This window comes from Manis pentadactyla, chromosome 4 (assembly GCF_030020395.1).
Source record: "Manis pentadactyla isolate mManPen7 chromosome 4, mManPen7.hap1, whole genome shotgun sequence".
NCBI lineage: Eukaryota > Metazoa > Chordata > Mammalia > Pholidota > Manidae > Manis > Manis pentadactyla.
In genome coordinates this window covers 78,632,849-78,651,221 of record NC_080022.1, presented here as the reverse complement: position 1 = coordinate 78,651,221, position 18,373 = coordinate 78,632,849, and the positions used below count along the sequence as shown (strand labels likewise).

General features: G+C 41.8%; 1 protein-coding gene and 1 pseudogene across 2 annotated transcripts in view; one reads left to right on the top strand and one right to left on the bottom strand.

The window, feature by feature from the left end:
• The window catches only part of LOC118923120 (cytochrome c oxidase subunit 7A2, mitochondrial-like), a 39,036-nt pseudogene extending 22,789 nt beyond the window's left edge, over positions 1-16,247 (bottom strand).
• Positions 16,248-17,013: 766 nt separating this feature from the next.
• Positions 17,014-18,373, top strand: part of TGFBR3 (transforming growth factor beta receptor 3) — a 186,785-nt gene continuing 185,425 nt past the window's right edge. The window contains exon 1 of one of the 2 annotated variants that reach the window (XM_057500413.1): positions 17,014-17,248. The gene's annotated coding sequence lies outside the window, so the exon portion shown is untranslated. The remainder of the gene's footprint in view (positions 17,249-18,373) is intronic. The other variant, XM_057500412.1, reaches the window with a different exon arrangement.

Below are 18,373 nucleotides of genomic sequence, written 5' to 3'. Positions count from 1 at the left end.
CAAATTGTCTTGATTACTATGGCTTTATAGTAGAGCTTGAAGTTGAGGAGTGAGATCACCCCTACTTTATTCTTCTTTCTCAGGTTTGCTTTGGCTATTTGGGGTCTTTTGTGTTTCCATATGAATTTTTGAATTATTTGTTCCAGTTCATTGAAGAATGTTGCTGGTAGTTTCATAGGGATTGCATCAAATCTGTATATTGCTTTGGGCAGGATGGCCATTTTGACGATATTAATTCTTCCTAGCCACGAGCATGGGATGAGTTTCCATCTGTTAGTGTCCCCTTTAATTTCTCTTAAGAGTGACTTGTAGTTTTCAGAGTATAAGTCTTTCACTTCTTTGGTTAGGTTTATTCCTAGGTATTTTATTTTTTTTGATGCAATTGTGAATGGAGTTGTTTTCCTGATTTCTCTTTCTGTTGGTTCATTGTTAGTATATAGGAAAGCCACAGATTTCTGTGTGTTGATTTTGTATCCTGCAACTTTGCTGTATTCTGATATCAGTTCTAGTAGTTTTGGGGTGGAGTCTTTAGGGTTTTTTATGTACAGTATCATGTCATCTGCAAATAGTGACAGTTTAACTTCTTCTTTACCAATCAGGATTCCATGTACTTCTTTATTTTGTCTGATTGCCGTGGCTAGGACCTCCAGTACTATGTTAAATAACAGTGGAGAGAGTGGGCATCCCTGTCTAATTCCCGATCTCAGAGGAAATGCTTTCAGCTTCTCGCTGTTCAATATAATGTTGGCTGTGGGTTTATCATAGATGGCCTTTATTATGTTGAGGTACTTGCCCTCTATTCCCATTTTGCTGAGAGTTTTTAACATGAATGGATGTTGAACTTTGTCAAATGCTTTTTCAGCATCTATGGAGATGATCATGTGGTTTTTGTCTTTCTTTTTGTTGATGTGGTGGATGATGTTGATGGACTTTCGAATGTTGTACCATGCTTGCATCCCTGGGATGAATTCCACTTGGTCATGGTGTATGATCCTTTTGATGTATTTTTGAATTCGGTTTGCTAATATTTTGTTGAGTATTTTTGCATCTACGGTTATCAGGGATATTGGTCTGTAGTTTTCTTTTTTGGTGGGGTCTTTGCCTGGTTTTGGTATTAGGGTGATGTTAGCTTCATAGAATGAGTTTGGGAGTATCCCCTCCTCCTCTATTTTCTGGAAAACTTTAAGGAGAATGGGTATTATGTCTTCCCTGTATGTCTGATAAAATTCCGAGGTAAATCCATCTGGCCCGGGGGTTTTGTTCTTTGGTAGTTTTTTGATTACCGCTTCAATTTCGTTGCTGGTAATTGGTCTGTTTAGATTTTCTGTTTCTTCCTGGGTCAATCTTGGAAGGTTTTATTTTTCTAGGAAGTTGTCCATTTCTCCTAGGTTTCCCAGCTTGTTAGCATATAGGTTTTCATAGTATTCTCCAATAATTCTTTGCATTTCCGTGGGGTCCGTAGTGATTTTTCCTTTCTCGTTTCTGATACTGTTGATTTGTGTTGACTCTCTTTTCTTCTTAATAAGTCTGGCTAGAGGCTTATCTATTTTGTTTATTTTCTCGAAGAACCAGCTCTTGGTTTCATTGATTTTTGCTATTGTTTTATTCTTCTCAATTTTATTTATTTCTTCTCTGATCTTTATTATGTCCCTCCTTCTGCTGACCTTAGGCCTCATCTGTTCTTCTTTTTCCAATTTCGATAATTGTGACATTAGACCATTCATTTGGGATTGCTCTTCCTTTTTTAAATATGCTTGGATTGCTATATACTTTCCTCTTAAGACTGCTTTTGCTGTGTCCCACAGAAGTTGGGGCTTAGTGTTGTTGTTGTCATTTGTTTCCATATACTGCTGGATCTCCATTTTGATTTGGTCATTGATCCATTGATTATTTAGGAGCGTGTTGTTAAGCCTCCATGTGTTTGTGAGCCTCTTTGCTTTCTTTGTACAGTTTATTTCTAGTTTTATGCCTTTGTGGTCTGAAAAGTTGGTTGGTAGGATTTCAATCTTTTGGAATTTTCTGAGGCTCTTTTTGTGGCCTAGTATGTGGTCTATTCTGGAGAATGTTCCATGTGCACTTGAGAAGAATGTATATCCCGCTGCTTTTGGATGTAGAGTTCTATAGATGTCTATTAGGTCCATCTGCTCTACTGTGTTGTTCAGTGCTTCCGTGTCCTTACTTATTTTCTGCCCAGTGGATCTATCCTTTGGGGTGAGTGGTGTGTTGAAGTCTCCTAGAATGAATGCATTGCAGTCTATATCCCCCTTTAGTTCTGTTAGTATTTGTTTCACATATGCTGGTGCTCCTGTGTTGGGTGCATATATATTTAGAATGGTTATATCCTCTTGTTTGACCGAGCCCTTTATCATTATGTAGTGTCCTTCTTTATCTCTTGTTACTTTCTTTGTTTTGAAGTCTATTTTGTCTGATATTAGTACTGCAACTCCTGCTTTCTTCTCACTGTTGTTTGCTTGAAATATGTTTTTCCATCCCTTGACTTTTAGTCTGTACATGTCTTTGGGTTTGAGGTGAGTTTCTTGTTAGCAGCATATAGATGGGTCTTGCTTTTTTATCCATTCTGTTACTCTGTGTCTTTTGATTGGTGCATTCAACCCATTAACATTTAGGGTGACTATTGAAAGATATGTACTTATTGCCATTGCAGGCTTTAAATTCGTGGTTACCAAAGGTTCAAGGTTAGCCTCTTTAGTATCTTACTGCCTAACTTAGCTCGCTTATTGAGCTGTTATATACACTATCAGGAGATTCTTTTCTTCTCTCCCTTCTTGTTCCTCCTCCTCGATTCTTCATATGTTGGGTGTTTTGTGCTGTGCTCTTTCTAGGAGTGCTCCCATCTAGAGCAGTCCCTGTAAGATGTTCTGTAGAGGTGGTTTGTGGAAAGCAAATTCCCTCAGCTTTTGTTTGTCTGGGAATTGTTTAATCCCACCGTCATATTTGAATGATAGTCGTGCTGGATACAGTATCCTTGGTTCAAGGCCCTTCTGTTTCATTGTATTAAATATATCATGCCATTCTCTTCTGGCCTGTAGGGTTTCTGTTGAGAAATCTGACGTTAGCCTGATGGGTTTCCCTTTATAGGTGACCTTTTTCTCTCTAGCTGCCTTTAACACTCTTTCCTTGTCCTTGATCTTTGCCATTTTAATTATTATGTGTCTTGGTGTTGCCCTTCTTGGATCCTTTCTGTTGGGGGTTCTGTGTATTTCTGTGATCTGTTTGATTACTTCCTCCCCCAGTGTGGGGAAGTTTTCAGCAATTATTTCTTCTAAGATACTTTCCATCTCTTTTCCTCTCTCTTCTTCTTCTGGGACCCCTATAATACGGATATTGTTCCTTTTGGATTGGTCACACAGTTCTCTTAATATTGTTTCATTCCTGGAGATCCTCTTGTCTCTCTCTATGTCAGCTTCTATGCGTTCCTGTTCTCTGATTTCAATTCCATCAATGGCCTCTTGCATTCTATCCATTCTGCTTATAAACCCTTCCAGAGTTTGTTTCATTTCTGCGATCTCCTTTCTGGCATCTGTGATCTCCTTCCGGACTTCATCCCATTTCTCTTGCGTATTTCTCTGCATCTCTGTCAGCATGTTTATAATTCTTATTTTGAATTCTTTTTCAGGAAGACTGGTTAGGTCTGTCTCCTTCTCTGGTGTTGTCTCTGTGATCTTTGTCTGCCTGTAGCTTTGTCTTTTCATGGTGATAGGAATAGTCTGCAGAACTGGGACGAGTGACGGCTGGAAGGACTTCCTTTCTTGTTGGTTGGTGGCCCTCCTCTCCTGGGAGAACAGCGACCTCTAGTGGCTTGTGCTGCGCAGCTGCGCGCAGACAGGGTTTCTGCTTCCTGCCCGGCTGCTATGGAGTTAATCTCCGCTGTTGCTGTGGGCGTGGCCTGGCTCGGGCAGCTACTCCAAAGTGGTGGAGTCGCGTTGGAGCGGGAGCTGCTGGGAGGCTATTTATCTCCTTAAGGGGCCTCCCTGCTCCCTGCAGCCCAGGGGTTAGGGTGCCCAGAGATCCCGGATTCCCTACCTCTGGATTAAGTGACCCGCCCTGCCCCTTTAAGACTTCCAAAAAGCACCCGCCAAACCAAAACAATGACCCCCCCAAAAAGAAAAAAAGAAAAAAAAATTATTTTAATTAAAAAAAAAAAGGTGGTCGTTCGTTTTTCTTTATTCTCCAGTGCCAGCCTCAGGCCTCTGCTCACCGGTCTTTCTGCCCTGTTTCCCTAGTATTGGGGTCCCTATCCCTTTAAGACTTCCAAAAAGCGCTCGCCAAAACAAAACAGCAAAAAAGCAAAAAAAAAAAAAATGTTCGCGCGCTTTTCTTATGTCCTCTGGCACCCAGCCTCCAGTGCCTGCTCACTGTTCTTGCTGCCCTGTTTCCCTAGCATCCAGGGCCCCGCGCACGCTCTGTGTCTGCGCTCTGGCCCGGATGGCTGGGGCTGGGTGTTCGGCAGTCCTGGGCTCCGTCTCCCTCCCGCTCTGCCTGCTCTTCTCCCGCCGGGAGCTGGGGGGAGGGGCGCTCAGCTCCCGCCGCCCCGGGGCTTGTATCTTACCCCCTTCGCGAGGCGCTGGGTTCTCTCAGGTGCGGATGTGGTCTGGGTATTGTCCTGTGTCCTCTGGTCTTTATTCTAGGAAGGGTCGTCTTTGTTATATTTTCATAGATATATGTTGTTTTGGGAGGAGATTTCCGCTGCTCTACTCACGCCGCCATCTTCCAGTCACTCAAGGGGTCTTTAATTTTATCTGTAATGTTTTATTTCTTATATTGAAAGAAGGACTTTGTCAAAACGTTAACAATTGTCAACTCTGGGTGTCAGCACATGTGTGTTTGTTAAATTCTTTGCAATTTACTGTATTTTGAACATTTCATACAAACAAGATCTGGTCTTTTGTTGGGGGTAAGATCAAGTTTGGTAAGTTGTGCTCATTTCAGTCCACACAGTAGTAATAAATGGGTCTTGGAACAAAACACGAGTAATCCTCTGCATAGCTGCACAGCACATTCTCACCAAGCCAGCCTAAAAATAACTGCAGAGGAAAAGTATTACTGGATAGAGGGCCCCTCAGCTGACCTTCAGGACTTTTGGATTGTCCATTCAGTTAATCTTGCCACAATCATTTAATTATGAGGTTGGTTTGAGCTTAATGAACCAATATATACAAAGAATATATGCTGTAACCAGAACTGTGCCACATCAAAGCCCTTGGGACATGATGCTTTCTAGTGTTTCTTCATGAGGTTTTCCTAAAGATAACAAAGCCTTTAAAAATATGCTTTTCAGGCATATTACCTTTTCCAGATAATACACCTCTTCTCAAGTCAAGGTGTATATCCCCCGAAATGTGCTGATGCTGCCTGTGTGCCCTTTAAATACACCAAGGCTACACCATACCCTGGTGGGCTACAGGTGGACAGCCCAAGACCTATAAAGGCTGTGGAGCTGAAGAATTCTATTGAAAAGACTCTTATATTCTCTTCTGAAAGAGAAACTCATAAGCTGAAATACCAGTTATTAAAAAATACAGTAAAGAGTAAAGCAACCAGGCAAGGATACAAGTGCACTCAAGTGGTGCTCAAAATTCCAGCTGAGTTGAACTTGGAGTTATTTAAGAACAGTCAAATATCTGAAGAACCAGTTTGGGAGCCTCAGCCTGGTGTTTCAGGTTTTTTTTTTTTTTAAAGGTACATGCTATTTAGCTCTGGGGGGTGGAGTGGAACAAAAATGTTGAAAGGATGTCTATGAAACAGAATGAAACCTGAGATTATCTCAGGTCAAATGCAAAACTGAGTATTCTCAGTGAAGTTTTCTTCACTCCAAACTTTGCATTTTGGAAAATTTCAGGTCTTCAGAAAAATTGAAAGAGACCCAGTGAAGTTTAGAAGCTATTTGGCACAATAAAAGACTGGAAAATAAATATATGAGGGGAAAAAAATAAATAAAATGTACTAATTTATATGTTAATTTTTACAAATGTACATGAACTCTGCAAATGTAAAGTTAAAATTTATGCATTTAAATTTAGTGAAATTCAAGCAAAAGCAGGAGAAAATTTGGTGGAAAGAGAAGCAAAAAAGAGTGAGGAACAAAACCTCATACAGAATGTACATAACTGTGTGAAGCTTTTGATTTTTAAACATGGTCTGGACAATTGGTTTGCTTGATTTTTAAAACAGAGTTGAATCTGTTTTAACATTCTATAGAGAAAACCCAAAGGGGATGCTAGTGGGACTGTGGTATAGGGAACCAGAGGCAGAGAAGGAATTATGTTGTTCCTTCTCAAAGGGAGGAGACTACTTAAGTTAACTTAATGAATGCTTCCTTCCCTCCCCTCTTGCTTGGGCAGTAGCCAAAAGCCCTTAAATATCAGTTTCTTTCTCCGTTAGCATTAGTGCTTTAGCATTTCAAGAGGGAGGGCAAGCATTTTCCAACAATTATAATAGCGTAGGTATGATTTTTATCTCTATTGGCATGTATAATTCATATCATTGTTGAGTGATATGCTAAGGCATTACACATTATTTCCAATCTCAGAGGCATCTGATTCTTTCTCTCCTTTCAGCTAACTTTCGTCAGCAGTCTTATTTGTTCCACTTGAGAGCCTGGTTTATCTACTCTGTGTTAACAGGTCTGGCTGAGATCAGGAAGCCCTTTCCTCATGCTAGAACCTCTGCCTGCCAGGTCAACTTCATTCATGCTGTTTACACCATATATACTTGCTTCCTGCCTGGACATATTGATGTGAAGTCTTCCAGGTCAGATATATTCTGTTGCCTCCAAGTCCTGGCCTGCATAACACTCAGAGCCCAGGGTCAGCTTCTTGCTGAATCTCTAGAGGAGCACTTCTCTCAGTGGTTGTCACAAAACCATCACTATTTTTCTCAGTCTCTCAACTATGGGTATCTCTCTCTGGAATGAGGTTGTCTGTTAACTCGATAATGTTTATTGGGCATCTGTTAGATACAAGACATTTTGCTAGAAGCTGGGAATACAATGTTGATGAAGATAGCGATGGTCCCTGGCCTCACTTGTAGTCTAATGTGAACTTACATGGGAAGCCTGCTTTAGCGAGGGGCCAGGTTTTATTTAGCAATGTGAACTGTACCTAGAAAATACTGAATAAGTATGTGTGTACACATGTGTGTACGTTGGTGGATGGAAAGCATGGAGACTAGAGCTATCACAATTGTATAAGTGAAAAAAATTGTATGCATTAGAGATTATGGTATTTTGACTGTAATGGAAATAGTGAGAAATGAAAATTTGAAGGTAGAGCAAACAGGACAGGCTTATGGATTTGTTATGGGGTGTGAGAGAAATGGAGGAAGCAATGAAGACCCATAAATTTTGACCTGAGCTTCTGGATGAAAGATGGAGCTGTATACTGAGATGAGGAAAAGGAAGATGTGTATGTGGGAATCAGGAGTTCAGTTTCTGACACGTAACATTTGATTTTCCTATTGAATAAATCAAGTAGAGAAGTGGAGATGTCAACTAAATGCATGAGTTTAGAGTTCAGGGGAGAAGTCTAGGCTGGAGATAAAATTCTGAGAACCATCAATGTGTAGATTCATTTAAAGAGATGGATCTGGGTGATAACACCTTGATAGAGAGTCTCAACAGAGAAGAGGAGAGGATAAAAGACACCGCCCTGTGATAAGCCAGCATTTAAATCCTGGGAGCAGGAAGAAGAGCCAGAAGAGGTGACTTAGCAGGACCAGCCAGAGGTGTAGGAGGGAAACCAGCAGGACTTCATGTCCCTGCAGCCAAATAAAATGTCTCAAGGAGGACAGAGTGAGCTCCTGGGTCATGAGCTATTGAGTAGTTAAGTAAGATGAGAACAGAATTGACCACGGGTCTGGCCTCAAGGTGACCTTGGTCTGATTGGATGTAGTTGCAAAGACATTGGTGGAACCACAAATGTAGATATCCCTTCTGTGGAGTTTACTACAAAGGGAGTAGAGAAATGGGAGTGAGATGGATATGCAGAGTCAAGCAAGATTTTCTAAAATGAGAAATATTACAGTACATTTGTAAGTTGATGGGAATGATCTAAGAGAGAGAGAGATGTGAGGATGTAGGGGAAAGAGGAATTACTAGGATGAAAGTCCTTGAGTAGCTGAAGGATTGGAACCCAGTGAACAGATAGAGGGAACAGGACCAATTCATCCAGGGTAACAAGTGGGAAATCAGGGCAGAGAAGAATAGACACAGATAAACTGGCAGATGTAGTGGTGGCAAAGTGAGGATATTTTCTTCTGAAGACTTCAACATTCTTAGTAAAATAAGAAGCAAGGTCATCAGTTGAATTCCAGAAGGGAGAAGAAGGTATTGAAGATTTGAGAAAAGAGAAGAAATAAACATCTTGGAGAATAAGAGAGGGAGTTGATAAGGAAAATATAGAAGTGCTAACAGCCCATTGAGGATTGTGGTCTTAAAGTTAGACCAGTCACAATTAATATATGATAAAGGAGCCATGGACATACAATGGGGAAATGACAGCCTATTCAACAGCTGATGTTGGCAAAACTGGACAGCTACATGTAAGAGAATGAAACTGGATTATTGTTTAACCCCATACACAAAAGTAAACTTGAAATGGATTAAAGACTTGAATGTAAGTCATAAAACCATAAAACTCTTAGAAGACAACATAGGCAAACACCTCCTGAATACAAGCATGAACAACTTCTTCCTGAATGCATCTCCCTGAGCAAGGGAAACAAAAGCAAAAATGAACTCATGGGGCTACATCAAACTAAAAAGTTTCTGTACAGTGAAGGACACCATCAACAAAACAAAAAGGCATCCTACAGTATGAGAGAATATATTTGTAAATGACATATCTGACAAGGGGTTAACATCCAAAATATATTCCAAAATACATGAAGAACTTTCATGCCTCAACACCCAAAAAGCTAATAACCCAATTAACAAATGGGCAGAGGATATGAAGAGACAGTTCTCCAAAGAAGAAATTCAGATGGCCAACACACACATGAAAAGAGGCTCCACATCACTTATCATCAGGGAAACACAAATTAAAACCACAATGAGATATCACCTCACACCAGTAAGGATGGCCAGCATCAAAAAGACTAAGAACAACAAATGCTGGCGAAGATGCAGAGAAAGGGGAATCCTCCTACACTGCTGGTGGGAACGTAAGTTAGTTCAGCCATTGTGGAAAGCAATATGGAGGTTCCTCAAAAAACTAAAACTAAAAATACCATTTGACCTGGGAATCCTACTCCTTGGAATTTACCCAAAGAATACAACTTCTCAGATTCAAAAAGACATATGCACCCCTATGTTTATCGCAGCACTTTTTACAATAGCCGAGATATGGAAGCAACCTAAGTGTCCATCAGTAGATGAATGGATAAAGAAGATGTGGTGCATATACACAATGGAATATTAATCAACCATAAGAAGAAAACAAATCCTACCATTTGCAACAACATGGATGGATCTAGAGGGTATTATGCTCAGTGAAATAAGCCAGGCAGAGAAAGACAAGTACCAAATGATTTCACTCATGTGGAGTATAACAATGAAGCAAAACTAAAGAAAATAGCAGCAGATTCAGAGACTCCAAGAATGAACTAGTGGTTAACAAAGGGGAGGGGTGTGGGAGGGCAGGTGGGGACGGAGGGAGAAGGGGATTGAGGGGTATTTTATTTAGTACACATGGTGTGGGAGATCACAGGGAGAACTGTGTAGCACAGGAAAGGCACATAGTGGATCTGTGGCATCTTGCTGCACTGATGGACAGTGACTGCACTGGGGTATGGGTGAGGAAATGTAGCAACCACATTGTTTTTTCATGTGAAACCTTCATAAGAGTGTATATCAATCATACCTTAAAAAAAAAAAAAAGTTAGACCAGTCATGGTTGTGGATGATGAAAGAGTGGGAGAGTCTTTGGGTTAAAGAATTATTGTAACCAAGAGGTAATAAGTTGGAACAATAGAGATTGGTGGTCAGAGAGGAATGCATGAAATTGAGATTTGTGGGGTAGAGCAGTTATTTCTTTTTCTTTTTTAGAATGAATTTTATTCTCTGACAAATCAAAATCAGAACATTACTTCATCAACTTCTATGTAGTTGAACAAAGAACATTTAGCAATCATTTGTTTAGTAATCTTTTGTATAAATATAAAAATCTCCAATACATGAAAATGTTTTCCAAATCATATTTCTATTTCTTCACAGCTTTAGAGGTAATTATAATTTTCAAACTTGGAATATTTCATGTGATTTGATGTATTGGCACACAAAGACCAAGATAAAAAAAACATTTAATAATATTAAAGATATAATTTGCAAACATTATCTGACATTTGTTATGTGGTCTTGCAGAGAGTGCATAGGACATTTCTGCAGCAATCAAAAGGTAAAATCTTTTAAAATTCAGATGTCAAGTTTCCTCCAATAATTATTCTAATCCCTGGAAATACTTTCAAGTTTTGATTTCTAGATGCAATAAGTGTTTTGTTACATATACACATATTTGGCCTTATACTTTTATATTTTCAGACCATTTCAACAATATGATCAGATTTAGCACAATGATATCTTCTTAGAATCTGTAGAAGTCCTCTGTGCAAGATTAATGTTGAGATTTCTAGCACACCATTGTGAAAAACCAGCTAAAGATAGTATATGGCTTTGCCTGTAGATTTGGGATCATAACCATATAGGAAAGTAGCTGTTACCACAAGGATGGCTCCAAGGAAAAAGACACTGGTTGGCACAAAATCTTGTAGTCAAAAGTAGGATATCAGTGTCTATAATATTATGGATAAAGATGTCGCAAATCCTTTAAAAATATTATCTGAATACTCAATAACAGCAGCTATTACAAGGCCTCCAAGTGCCTGAAGAATGACAACTGTCCAGGTCAGATAGTTATATCCCTGAAAAAATCCATTCTTTGACACCAATTCTCCATCATAACTGTATACACCCATTAATCCAAATATACTCCCAAAGAAACCAAGATGAATGTTTCTTATCCATACTGACTGGTTTCTTTTAAGAAAACCCCTGCAAAACTGCTTGAAAAACATACTGTGAGAACTGCCATGAGGCCTACCATAAGTTCCTTAGACTCAAGCTTCTGAGAATCTGAGCGTCACTGTACTGGAGTAGTTATTTCTAACAAAAATTAACTGGACACGATCGTGGTACCAGGTAGAGTGAAGAACAGGTTGCTGGAGGGCAGAAAGTCAAGGAATGGAGAGACCAGAGTTTTCTAGAGGTGGAATATACAAGATATTTTACTGTTAATTTGTCATAAATTCCGAAGGGCAAACTGGAAGGGTTTGGAAGTTTGAAAAAGAGAGACAGATGAGTTAAGGGATGTTCAGAACCATATGGTAATAAGAATCTAGGTGACAAGCAATGATTTTGAAGGCTTGGATTTCTTAGGGAGACTGATGCAAACAGGATTGTGAGATCCTCATAGTCTCTTAGGGGAGGTGAATAATCTTTTCTTTTTCTAATTTCTTGAGACCAGTCTCAGGCACTTCTGCTTTATAATGTTAGCATCCCTTTGCCATTGTTCAGATTGTTCTTTCCATTCTCTGCATCCAGTGAATCCCCAGCTCAATCTTACCTTGCTCTGATCATCTCAGAACAAGGATCATATCAATTCTCAAGTACTCATCACATTCACATTTAATAGTAACATATACTTTTCTGTCCCTTATATTTCTGTTACATTTCCTTTTATCTCTGTATGTATCTTTCATCTCTTAATATGGCTTACGAAATTTTGATGAATATTAGTTTTTGGAACATTAACTATGTGTAAACTGGGGGAACTTTAAAGGAAATTCTAATTAAAAATTTTATAGTACATTTCTCAAATATCAACAATGTAAGGACCCCTTTTAAAGAAAATAATTCTTAGGAGCCTCTGGGAATAGTTTCCCACTTTGAAAAACTCTGACTTAAGAAATGTAAGTCTTTTATTATAGGAAAGTCTGCTGGTTTTTAATTATCCCTTCTTCCCAGAATGAATTAAGTAAAGAGGGTAAAATATTGCTTTTTAAGATTATCACCAAAACAAAAATACAAAATTAAAACACATTTTTATTGAGCTTATTACTGAATTCTAAAGTATATGTTTACACTCAGTTGAGAAACTTTACTTCTCCCTAGATTATATTTAAAAGAACAGTGGGTGACCTAAGGAAATTTCATAACAAACACATGGAAATACTCATTTTCAAAATGTGTTAAGAAATACATTTTATAAGGCTAAACTTACAACAAAACTTTGCACAGAGTAAGTGCTCAATAAAGGGTAAGAATAACAACAATAACAGAGGGTCAATAACAATTGCATTGCTAATTTTAAAATTTGGGTGTTTTTAGAAGTAGTTTCACCATTTCTTTTATAAATGACGGCAAAGCGATCTGTAACATTCACAGACATTGATTATGTCCTGTGGGCATCTGTCATCTTTTTGGCTTCTCTGAGTGGCTATGGTGGTGATGGCCAGGGCATCTTCCTCGAGAAACCCTGTTCCTGTGGCAGGGAGAGCAGAGATTCTGCTGCATCCCATACAGAGCTTGGGGGTTTTGCTGTTACTTTGAAATGGTGTGAGGTTTCCTGCTTTGTCCGAAGCCCCACTGAGCGGGAATTGAAGGTGCATTGTGAAACCTCCCCTGGAGGCTCCTGCACAGGGACAGGAAATGATAAGTTTGCAGGAACTCAGGGTCACTGTAAGGGAATTGGCTTTGGGTTTTTATGTCTAGGCTCTCTGAGGAGTCCCCCAGGCCTGAGCCAGGTGTCTGCTCTGGGTTCTGCTCTGCATGCAGGTTCACCTGATAGTATTTTTTCCTCATTAATTTGATATTTGCCAGCTGCAAAAAACAAATTCTAATCTTGGATATAGACATAGAAAATGAAGCTTTAGGTTATGGTGATATATAAAACACCTACAGGTATGTATTGGAATCTTTATGGGTAAGTTTTAGAAATGAAGTAGTAAATCTGTAATAATAGGTCAACTGAGCAGAAAATAGGAGCACATAAATGCTGTAGTTTGTAGACCAGTATCCTGTCACAACAATTTTGGAACATTTGGTTCATGTTCTGTCACACATTCTTAAGAATAGTTATGCAATTGCCTCCCAGATGTTGTCTGTTTCAGACAAACTTTAAAGTTAGTGTCCCTTTGTGGATAAAGTGAAAGTTCCGATGGCCAGCATTCTCACCTGGTTGTCTGGCTCACTACACACGTGTGGGCAATATGTTGTTATTGACTCTATATAAAGAGCTCCGCCCAGTGCTTTGGACGACATGGTGGAACGGCTGCAGAAGAGCAGAGTAGAGCCTGGAGTGGTGGCAGTGCCGAGGACAGAAGCCCAGAGGACGGCTGTACGGGTAGAGAGGCCCAGAGGCAGAGACCAGCTTGTTGCACACAGACTCGCTCTGGGTGGACGGGAGTTTAGTGATTGGCCTGCCAGGTGGAAATAAAGTTGGGTGTAACCCTTTCATCCCAAGAACGTTCTACTGTCATTTCTTTGGTCACACTGAATCCATAGCGAACTTGTCCAGGGCTGAAACCCACTGGCAAGACACCCTTCTTCTCTTCTGGGCAAAAGTAATCTGTTTTTATGTCGTGGTGGTGGGGTAATATTTCTCCTAAACAAACTTTTGTTTTTATCTTTTGAAACTTTTAAAGAATTAGGCTTAAAAGAAAGAAAAAACAGGACTTTATGAGTGGAAGGGGAGGTCACCTTCACCAGCAGCACAAGTAGAAGTTCAGAAAAGACTAGCCTGAGGACCTGGCTTTGCCACTTGCTGGTTGTGTGACTTTGGGCAAGTTATTTAACCTCTCTGTGCATCTTTAAAATTTCTATCTGTAAAATGATAATAGAGCTGTTAAAAGGATTTCATGAGTTAGAATTTGTAAAGCGCAAAACATGTGGTAAGTACTATATGAGGACTTGTTAAAAAAACAAATGTTTTTCTAATGATATAAGCCTTGCAGAAATTTGAGGTGTTTGCTTCTATCAAGAACATAAACAGATTATTAAGAATCTGTTCAGTTGTCTGCTAATCAACGGAATCTGGAGACATGCCACTAAATATGAGTCATCACAAAGGAGTGGTTCCACACCAACGGGAGGGGTGGTTCCTTGTGAGAATACACAGCCTCAGTAAATCACTGAGACTCTTCTGTCAAACGTTTTTATGCAAGTTGAGGTTAAGTGCACCTCTTTATTTCACTCCTCTGCTTAAAATTCTTTTTGAGAAAATTTGGAACAAATGACTAAGATACTACCTTGGACCAAAGGGAACTTGTATCTTACAGTAACAAGTACTATAACTTGAATTCAGTCCTAATTCGTAAGAAACCAATGAGAGGAGAGGTTCATTCCCCCCAGCCCCAGTCAGTTAATATTATCATTAATAAAAGGAAGGGGAACTATTTTTCTAGAGCTTAGCTGGGGAATCAAATTTATGTTTATTTTAAACCTTTGCTCAATGCTTCAGGTGTCTGGATTTTTGCAAATGGTATATTATTAGTAGTATAAAGATTTAGAGAAAATACCTCTGTAAACATTGTTAGTTTGAAAATACTGATATAATTTCCTGTGTTTTTCTAAATCATTCTTTGAAACTAATTTAATAGTCCTGATTTTAAAGATGTTTTGCAAAAAAGAAAAAAAAATCCCAACCAACCAACACCCCCTCAAACCGTTGGTTCAGGTAGTATGTTCTGGTAGCTGAAGACTTAGGCTCAGAGTTAGATGCATGTGGGTTTGAATCCTGTCCCTACCACTTCTTAGCTGTACTATCTTGGCAAATTAAGGCCTCAGTACATACAGAGGTTTGTACATAGGCCTCAGTTTGTACATAGGGCTGTGAGAAGTCAATATGTTCATATGTATAGAATGTTTAGGACTCTGCCTGGCAGAGAGTAATTGTTCAATAGATGTCGATGGTTAAACTATTGAGAATCTGCCTCCATTCTGACCAGTCTCTTCATCGCTCTTTAAAAGACAAGACACTCCTAACTCATCTAGGACTTGGTTTTTCTCTTGTCTTCTACCATGACATTTTATTCAGAAATCAGAAAGTCTTAACATGATTGATACATTTAAATGTAGGATTAAATATTCATACCAGTTCAAGTGTTCATGTTTGCACTTGAAACTAGAACTTGACAATCTGAGGCAGGAATACTACACACTATATAATTTGAGTCTATGAGGAATGTACGGCCTTTAGAGAGACTATATCAAAACTAACCTCACCATGGACTGTTCTTCTTGTAGGGTATTATGCCTCTGTGTTTCTCCAAGGCCTAGCTTGGGCCTTTCACTCAATGTTTATTGAGTAGATGCTCTGTAAATACTGGCAGGGGATGAATGGTTTATTGAGGAAATTTTTGCAGTAATCCAGGTCATCAAAGATGTTTTGACCTTTGTGAAAGTATCTCTGGTTGGGTGGATTCTTTGTGTACAAGGTATATAAGAAAAAATATGAGAAATACTTCCTCTTCTCTCAAAGTAGAGAAATCCAGTAACTTTCCAAATAATAATATTTGGACCCCTTAAGTTGAAAATCCACATATAACTTCAGACTTCAGCTCCCCCAAAATTAACAACTAAATTGTTGATTTTTATAGTAGTGATAAAATAGACCAATATCTACACATATTTTGTGTAAAATATTAAGGACCCATTTTTCTTAAAATTTTTGATATTTCTGTGCTACACCGTTCATCTGGGAGTTTTTTCAAATTGTTGCCAATCTCCAAAAGACTTTTTTAATATATTTATTGGAAAAAGTCCACATATAAGTGGACCCATTAAGTTCCTATCTGTGTTGTTCAAGGGTCAATTGTAATAATATCTGAGACCTGTCCGTTCAATTCTCCAGCATATTAAAGGCCTAGGACCGTAGCACTTTAGCACTAGAAGAGTCTGCTAGGCCAAGTTCTTCATTTTACAGAGGAGAAAACAGAGAATTGGAGACTTGAAGCCGTTTGTCCAAGGTCCCAGAGCTGGTCTAAGAGGAGAAGCAAGGCTGGAAGTCTGGTCTTGGAAACCTCTCAGGCGACGGTGGTTTCATCAGCCTATTGGTAAAGGTGTCCTGTCATTTAAACACAACTTTTAAAAGAGAAACGGGGTGTAAACAGGAGTCACAAAGAGGGGTTCTGATCACTGCATTCGTCAACTCCTGCAGAGTACAGTTTACCGGCATATTTCGGCAGGAAGGCTGCACGACCGCGACACCATCGCTTATATTGCCCCAACCTTAGGGTAACGCCAGTAATGCTGACCTAAAGCCTGTATTTGCATTAATTTAGTTAGAGAGCAGGGGAACGGCTGGGTAATGCATTCTCAGCTGTTAGAGAGCAGTCAAGACCCCCGGGGCGTCTACCATCAGCGCATCTTGAGATAACATGCAGGCTTGGAGGTGGGAAAAACAAACAGGGACAGAATGAATGTTGCTTGGGGGCTTTTTGCCAGGGAGTGAGCAAGAGGGTAAGTTTTATACCAAGACGGAGGGGAACCCAGTAAAAACCCGATGCCTCTAGAGAGCCTGGACACTTTGAAGGACCTAATCTGAAGGAGCGACTCCTTGCAGTACGCGCCTGTGGCCCCCACTCTGCCCTGAGGACTGGGACTCCCACCCGCCGTCCCAGTCCGGGCGCGCAGCACCCGCCCGGCCGTTCCCGGGGCTCGTTCTCTCTCTCTTCTCCGCCCGAGGGGAAACGCAGGCTCGCGCAGCATTCGGGACTCATCCATCAGCCCGGGAGGAAAAAGGGGAGGAGAGAGGAGGCGGGCGGCCGGAGGAGGAGTTTCTGGGCAGCCCGCAGCTCTCGGCGGGGACCGCGGAGGAGGAGCGCCCTTCCCCCCGCGCGCTGATTGCTGTGGCGTCCTGCCCGTCCCCGCCCGCGTGTGTGCGAGGGAGAGCGAGGGCGCTGGGTCGGCCCGATGGGGGTACTCGAGGGGTGCGGGGACGCCGAGCGGCGCTTTCCTCTTCCCAGTGAGTGAGGAGAGAAGTCGACGGCTCTCGTGCGCGGCCGCTTTCCCGGCGCGGGTCCCGGAGCGCCCTGCAGGAGGTGAAAGTCCCCGGCGGGTCCGGATGGCGTAGTTGCGCCGCGGCGCAGCAGCTGCCGGAGCGCTGGGCGGGGAAAGTTTCCTCTGCTTTCCTCCGACTTGCGGCGGCGGATCTCCGCCTGACACACCGCCTCCGAGGTATGTGCTCCCCGGGCCCGCCGCACTCCAGCCCGCGCGGGGACTCCCGGCCGCGGCTCTGCAGGCTGCGCGGTGCCTGTCACGGCCGGGGTCGTCCCGGCTGCCCGGATCCCCGGGCTCGGGAGGCGGCGTTGGACCGGCGGTGTTGACGTCCCGAGGGGCCGGGACCCATGGCCGGCGGCGCGTGGGGAGCAGCCGCGCGGGTGGGCAGCGCCCAGGGCGATGCGCAGCCTGGGGAAGACGTCTTCGCCGCCGGCCCCACGCCTCCTCCGCGCGGTTGCTTCGGACCCCCGCGGGGCGCCCCGGGCGCGTGACAGCGCCGGGGGAGAGGTTCGTGGTGGGGTTGCCCTCCACGGCCGTTGCCGCGCGGCGGTCCCGGGACTCTCGCGCGGACGCGAGCGGCGCTCCCCAGTTCGGGCGCCTTCGGGGTGCACGGCAGCCGCGGCCCCGCAGAGAGCGCGCCCCCCGCTAACTTGTCAGCCAGCGCACTCGGTTTATTTTGAAGGCTTCTCTTAGCATATTCATTTGGTGAGAACAAACTTGGAAGACTTGGGCTGCTGCTAGAAGAATCTGCGTGCAGTCTTGTTCTTATTAGGACATTTGCCCCATTTTCCAGAAACACGTAGTGTAGGGAGTCGGCAGTCAAGCGTGAATTACCTTGGCAGGGTAGAACTTAATGGGTTTAGTGACTACAAGAAGAGCTGAGAAAAGAAAGTCACCCCATTTCCTTAGCAGTGAAATGGGAGTAATTAAGAGTAATGGTCTCTCAAGGTCGCTGTGAGGGTTGAATGATTTAGTATTTTTAAAGTACTACAACTGTGCCTGGTGCCCAGCAAGCGCTGTGCGGGCGTTAGCGCTGCGTGTCCGGAGCCCAGAGGTGATGGAAGAAACGGAAAGAGAGTAAGGGATGGTAGGAGTGACAGACGGAGATGGGGAACTGGGTGTCCTCTGAACTCCATCTCTCTTCGAAGGAGAGAGCAAGTGGGCTGTTTGGGTGACAAGAAGTCTCTATAGGTAGCAAAGCACATGTCAAGACATTTAAATTTTCCTGAAATGGTACTTCAGGCTGCGAACAGTTACTACAGTGTGAAATCAATGATTTCTCCCCGGTAATCACAATAACAA